The sequence below is a fragment of the Adiantum capillus-veneris genome, chromosome 13 (genome assembly GCF_014529385.1).
Source record: "Adiantum capillus-veneris isolate H3 chromosome 13, ASM1452938v2, whole genome shotgun sequence".
Taxonomy (NCBI): domain Eukaryota; kingdom Viridiplantae; phylum Streptophyta; class Polypodiopsida; order Polypodiales; family Pteridaceae; genus Adiantum; species Adiantum capillus-veneris.
This window is the reverse complement of record NC_140943.1, coordinates 38,276,128-38,283,908: the sequence shown is the minus strand read 5'-3', so window position 1 is coordinate 38,283,908 and position 7,781 is coordinate 38,276,128.

Below are 7,781 nucleotides of genomic sequence, written 5' to 3'. Positions count from 1 at the left end.
GCTGCAAAGAGGATACTTGGTATGAAAATATCAAGGGATAGGATGAAGAAGACAATAAAGCTATCTCAAGAAGATTACATCAAGAATGTACTAGAAAGGTTTGCAATGCAAAATGCAAAACCAGTTTCTACACCTTTGGCTGGTCACTTTAAACTAACGAAGGATATGTGTCCAAAGACACAAGAGGAGATAGCCTATATGTCTAAAGTTCCATATGCTGCAGTGGTAGGTTCTCTAATGTATGCTATGGTCTGGACAAGGCCAGACATTGCACATGCAGTGGGAGTTGTGAGTAGGTTCATGGACAACCCAGGTAAAGAGCGTTGGCAAGCTGTGAAGTGGATACTTAGGTATCTAAAAGGGACAACAACAAATGCTTTGTATTTTAGAGGAACTGATATTTTTCTAGAAGGGTATGCTGATGCAAATATGGCAGGTGACAAAGATACTCGAAGGAGTACTACTGGCTATGTGTTCATGGTTGGACGCATAGCAGTAAGCTGGGCTTCAAAGCTGCAAAAAGTGGTTTCACTTTCTACCATGGAAGCAGACTATGTAGCAATGATGGAGGCAAGCAAAGAAATTCTGTGGCTTCACAGATTCTTAGAAGAGCTTGGATTCAAACAAGACAATTGTGTCTTGTACAGTGATAACCAAAGCGCTATCCATCTTGCGAAGAACTCAGCCTTTCATTCAAGGACAAAGCACATTGAGGTGAGATATCACTTCATACGCACTCTTTTGGAAGAGGGACAGCTAAAGCTAGGAAAGGTGCATACAAGTGAAAATCTTGCAGACATGTTTACGAAGGTGGTCAACAAGGAGAAGTTGAGCTTTTGCTCATCTTCAATCGGCATTCAAGGATAAGAAACCAGGATGGAAAGCAGTCATATGTTTGGTTTGGAGATCAGTCTCCAAGTGGGAGATTGTTAAGTATGGAGCCCGATTTACCCTTGTAATTTTCTGTGGTAAAAGCGCACATTTGTAAGGCCCCCATTATGAGGAGAAGCCATCGTGCGTCAAGGAAAATCACTCACCGGAAACCAAAATTTTCACGGACAAGAATCAGGGGCAACTTTAGGGGCCTCGGGGGTGGAGGCCCACGAGACTTTTTTTTCCCTCGCCAGAATATTCCTTTTCGCCGGAATATTATGGCCGGATGGCGGTCGGAAAACAACCGGTCGGTTGGCCGATGGCCGGTGGCCAGTGGTCGGAAGTCAATGGTCGGTGGCCAAATTTAAAAGCGGACTTGTCTTCTCAAGGGCGGCCACACATGGGCGGATTGGAGGGTCCGATTTGGACTTATTCGCACAAGGGCGGCTACACATGGCTGCCTCTCATAAGAGAGGGCAGCCCTTTTGGCCTATAAAAGGAGGCCATTTCTACACACATTTCATAGTGTGAAGTTGATGCAACAAGGTGAGTGTGAGGTGGTGAGAGTGAAGCAAGGGGAGAGCTCCATTAAGGGTATAATCCCTTTGTAAACTACTTCTTGTTTTGAAGTACTAAAGCCATTGAGTGGCTGCTTTCCCGTGGACGTAGCCCACATTGGGTGAACTACGTATATCGTGTGTACTGTCTCTCTCTCTCTCTCTCTACTCTATAATCTCTTGTGTGTGAAATCTATCTCTCTCCATTAAGTAATCTACTCAAATATATATTTAGCTACGTCTTATTTCCTAACAGCTCTGAGCACCTATAAAGCTTGGCCTCACTACCGTCAATGTATCTATATAATCCTTCACTCTCATGATCTAGACAGTGCGGTGTGGCACTACCGACTTGGGCATATGAGTGTCAAAGGAATGCAAATCCTTCGAACAAAGAAGCTTCTACCAGGTTTGAGAGAAGTGGACTTAGAGTTCTGTGAAGATTGTGTTTATGGTAAACAAAAGAGGGTAAAATTTCAAAAATCAGGAAATGAAAGAAAAAATAAAAAACTTAAGTTGGTTCATTCTGATGTTTGGGGTCCTGCAAGTACACCATCACTTGGTGGCTCATTGTACTATGTAACATTCATAGACGATGCGACTAGAAAAACATGGGTTTATGTCATGAAGAATAAATCCGATGTATTTTCCATGTTTCAAAGGTGGAAAGCCTTTGTGGAGAATGAAACAAGTACCAAGGTTAAATGCCTCAGATCCGACAATGGAGGCGAATATTGCAGCCAAGCTTTTGAAAGCTTTTGTGCTAGCAATGGCATTCAGAGGCAAAGGACAACCCCAAGGACACCTCAACAAAATGGGATTTCGGAAAGGATGAACATGACAATCATGGAACGAGCACGAAGCATGCGGCTACATGCAGGCCTACCGCTTGAGCTTTGGGCGGAAGCTGTAAGTACGTCTGTGTACTTAATCAATCGGTCACCCTCAACGGCATTGGATGGGGGAGTTCCAGAAGAGGCATGGACAAGTAAACCGGTGAATTATGCATTTATCAAAGTGTTTGGGTGTGAGGCTTTCATGCACATAGATAGAATCCTAAGATCAAAGTTAGATGCAAAGTCCAAAAAGTGTTTCTTCATTGGCTATGGAGAAGGAGACTTTGGGTATCGCCTATGGAATCCTGAAGATGGTAAAATCTTAAGGAGTAGGGATGTAATTTTTAACGAACAAAATATGTACAAAGATTACTTGGAAAGAAAACAAACAAAAGAAACAGGTGATGAGTACATGGAACTTGAGGACGGTGAAGACTCAAGGACTGCAAACGGTGACAATGTGCAACAACGTCAACCAAATGAGGAGCCTCAACCTATTCCCCGAAGATCTACAAGAGCAAGTAGACCTCCAAAAAGGTTTGTTCCTCCTTCAACCATCTCTTGATCTCAGATTCTGGAGAGCCGGAATCATATGAAGAAGCTATGCAACATGAATCCAAAGAAGAATGGACGAAGAGCATGCAAGTGGAGATGGACTCACTACATCGCAACCAAACATGGGAGTTGGTTGAGTTGCCTAAAGGTAAGCGGGCACTTCAAAACAAATGGGTGTACAAGCTAAAGGAAGAAGAAGGTGGGAAGAAAAGGTACAAGTCTAGGCTTGTGGTAAAAGGTTTTTCTCAAAAGAAAGGTATTGACTTCAATGAAATATTTTCTCCTGTTGTAAAAATGAACTCAATTAGGCTTGTATTAAGCCTTGTGGCTGCTCATGATCTAAATCTCGAGCAAATGGATGTAAATACGGCATTCCCTCACGATGACTTAGAGGAGGAAATCTACATGCTTCAACCAAAGGGGTATGAAGTAAAAGGTAAGGAGAAAATGGTTTGCAGATTAAAGAAGAGCTTGTATGGTTTAAAGCAAGCATCAAGACAATGGTACTTGAAGTTTGATCGATGGATGTTGGATCATGGATTCACAAGATGCAACTCGGATCACTGCGTCTACACGGAGAATTTTGGAGATGGGAAATTCATCATCCTAATGTTGTATGTTGATGACATATTGATTGCAAGTGCTAACATGCAGGACATCAAAAACCTAAAAGAGGAGCTGTCCAAATCTTTTTCAATGAAAGATTTAGGTGCTGCAAAGAGGATACTTGGTATGAAAATATCAAGGGACAGGACGAAGAAGACAATAAAGCTATCTCAAGAAGATTACATCAAGAAGGTACTAGAAAGGTTTGCAATGCAAAATGCAAAACCAGTGTGACTGGTCATTTTAAACTTACGAAGGATATGTGTCCAAAGACACAAGAGGAGATAGCCTATATGTCTAAAGTTCCATATGCTGCAGCGGTAGGTTCTCTAATGTATGCTATGGTCTGGACAAGGCCAGACATTGCACATGCAGTGGGAGTTGTGAGTAGGTTCATGGACAACCCAGGGAAAGAGCATTGGCAAGCTGTGAAGTGGATACTTAGGTATCTAAAAGGGACAACAACAAATGCTTTGTATTTTAGAGGAACTGATATTTTTCTAGAAGGGTATGCTGATGCAAATATGGCAGGTGACAAAGATACTCGAAGGAGCACTACTGGCTATGTGTTTACGGTTGGAGGCACAACAGTAAGCTGGGCTTCAAAGCTGCAGAAAGTGGTTTCACTTTCTACCACGGAAGCAGAGTATGTAGCAATGACGGAGGCAAGCAAATAAATTCTGTGGCTTCACAGATTCTTAGAAGAGCTTGGATTCAAACAAGACAATTGTGTCTTGTACAGTGATAGCCAAAGCGCTATCCATCTTGCGAAGAACTCAGCCTTTCATTCAAGGACAAAGCACATTGAGGTGAGATATCACTTCATACGCACTCTTTTGGAAGAGGGACAACTAAAGCTAGGAAAGGTGCATACAAGTGAAAATCCTGCAGACATGTTTACAAAGGTGGTCAACAAGGAGAAGTTGAGCTTTTGCTCATCTTCAATCGGCATTCAAGGATAAGAAGTCAGAATGGAAAGCAGTCACAGGTTTGGTTTGGAGATCAGTCTCCAAGTGGGAGATTGTTAAGTATGGAGCCTGATTTACCCTTGTAATTTTCTGTGGTAAAAGCGCACATTTGTAAGGCCCCCATTATGAGGAGAAGCCATCGTGCGTGAAGTAAAATCACTCATCGGAAACCAAAATTTTCACGGACAAGAATCAGGGGCAACTTTAAAGGCCTCGGGGGTGGAGGCCCGTGAGTCTTTTTTTTTCGCCGGAATATTATGGCTGGACGGCGGCCGGAAAGTGGTCGGAAAACAACCGGTCGGTTGGCCGGTGGTCGGAAGTCAATGGCCGGTGGCCGGTAGCCGAATTCAATGGCCGGTGGCCAAATTCAAAAGCGGACTTGTCTACTCAAGGGCAGCCACACATGGGCGGATTGGAAGGTCCGATTTGGACTTATTCGCACAAGGGCGGCTACACATGGCTATCTCTCATAAGAGAGGGCAGCCCTTTTGGCCTATAAAAGGAGGCCATTTCTACACACATTTCATAGTGTGAAGTTGATGCAACAAGGTGAGTGTGAGGTGGTGAGAATGAAGCAAGGCGGGAGCTCCATTAAGGGTATAATCCCTTTGTAAACTACTTCTTGTTTTGAAGTACTAAAGCCATTGAGTGGCTGCTTTCCCGTGGACGTAGCCCACATTGGGTGAACCACGTATATCGTGTGTACTCTCTCTCTCTCTCTCCCTACTCTATAATCTCGTGTATATAAATCTGTCTCTCTCCATTAAGTAATCTACTCAATTATCTATTTAGCTACGTCTTATTTCCTAACAGCATTGTTGGCACAAGTGACTGAATTCCCATGAGGGACAGACTCGAGAGAGGTAAAAAATTCACGATGTGAGGTAATGTGCTTTGTAGCACCCCTGTCGAAATACCACACATGTGAATCTGCAGCAAACTGACAAGCATGCATCATGGACAGCAGGATTGTAAGTGCACTCTAACCTAAAAGCCCATTCTGCATCAACATCAGCATCACAGTCTCCTTTCACAGAAGACTCAACAATGGCTGCATTTGTAGTGGAACCAGCATTTGCAGTGGAACCACCCTCTCTTAGCTTCTTTGGCCTTCAACTTAGGACACGACTTGATCAAGTGATCATTAGGTTTACAATAATGGCAACGCATCTTCTTTTTTCCCTTATCACCAGAATTGCTAGACGAAGTGCTGCCAACAACAGAAGCATTAGGAACTGAATTTTTTCCACTCGCAACAGAACCATAAGAAGTGGCTGCATTGCTGTTACCACCCTTTCTTTGAGAAGCAATAAAAGCCTGTTCAAATGCACGCTGTCTAGTCCTGTTTTTTCAGGAAAGTAACTCTTGCAACTGCAATGTGCATAATGCATCAAACTTGACAACTTCTGGATTTCCTTGGGTCATAAGTCTCCAAGTACTAGCAAAAGTCTGGTAGGAATCTGGTAAGGCATCAAGAACAGTCTGCACAAGGGAACTGTTTGAAATAACTTCACCTACAGAAATAAGTTGCTCATTGATATCCTTGACACTAGCAAGGAAAGTGTCCATATCATCTTCCTCATGCATAATATTTGACTCTAGCTCTTTACGTAGCAAAGCAATTTTAGCCTCATTGCGGCTTGCATAAAGACCTGCTAGAATATCCCAAGCCTGTTTTGCAGATTTTGCTGAACGGATGTGAGGAATAATGGTGCGCTTCACAGACATGCATGAGCCTGCGCATCCTTAACATCCCAACGAGCTTGTTCTGCCGTAGGCAAAACAACTCTAACAGCTGCAATCCTTGCAGCAAGACCTGCAATATCCTCAACATCGCCTATATCCTCAGAACCAGGACGTACATCAATGCCCTGCACAATGTTCCAGACACCCTTTGACACAAGAACATGTTGCATCATATAAGCCCACATAGGGTAGTTGTCCCCATCCAACCTGTCCTTAGCAGCAAACATCTTGAACACATATGTGTTGTTGTCAGCCATGGTAAATGCTGCACCTAATGTGAAAACTGCACGAAAATAGGAGAAACGGAGCGGGAACAACACGTGCTATATAGCACAAACCGTAGAAGACTATAAGGTACCTATTATGCAGAAAACGTCACTGACAGAAATTCTGCACAAAATGACGAAATAGCCTGTGCAGCGCTGCCTGTAGTGGAAACGGAGGCCGAAATGAGCCCGAATCGAAAATCTAAGCAGACCAAGCTCTTCGAGAGCTCTCAAAGTATTTGTCGACCTGCGAACGCTCACCAAAGCTCACTGAAATCGGAGAAAGTGAGCAGGCGTGTGCTGGAGCAGCTAGCGACTAAGCCCGGGAGGTCGTGACCTGCTCTGATACCAATTGTTGGAATTAGGGTTGCAGAGAAACACACACAGCTTGGAGAAGACGAAGGAAGCTCAAGGTACACAATAGAGAGTGTATTACTTAGTGTGCAATGGAAAGATAGATAGCCCTAAGGTGATGGGCGTATATACAATTCACGGGGGAAAAAAACCTCCTAAAGAGGGAAAAAATGCCCCGGCGGTCCTAGTGTGTTCACACACATCACTACCATAGGTATATGGTAACATAAATGATCAGTTTAATATGAGAAAATCGTTTGGTAAAGTTAGATATTATATTTTATGACAGTTTAATTAAGTCAAGTAGTTCACCTTTTGATGTATCGATTCTCTTAGGCAAAAAGAAAAATGATATTATCATTTACGCATTGGCTATAGAGAACTTAATAAAATCACAATAAAGAATTGTTTTCCTATTCTCCATGTTGAATTACTTGATAAGTTAAGTGATGTATCCATTTTTAGTAATATAGATATTAAATCTAGATTTTGTCAAGTGTGCATAACAAAAAGTGATATTCATAAAACTACGTTTTGAACACTATTTGGTCATTATGAATTGCTTGTAATGCCTTTTGGTTTAACAAACGCACCTGCCACATTTTCACGTAGCATGATGAATCGTATCTTTTGAAGAATCAAGATTGTGTTGTGATTTTCTTTGACGATAGTTTGATTTTTATTAGGAATTGAAAAACCATTATGTACATTTGAAGTTGGTTTGTAAATTGTTGCATGAAAATCAGTTTTATTTGAATCCTAACAAAAGCTCATTCTTCAAAATTGAGATTAAATATTTAGATCACATTGTATCTTATGAACAAATATGTGTGGATCCTAAGAAGACTCGATGCATCAAGCAATGGCTTAGACCTCAATCTATTCATGAAATTCATTCTTTTCTTAGTTTGTGTAGTTATTATAGAAAATTTAATCAAAATTTTTTATACTTGGCTTTACCACTCACAAACCATTTGAAAAAAAACACATCTTTCACTTGGAATGACCATTATCAAAAAT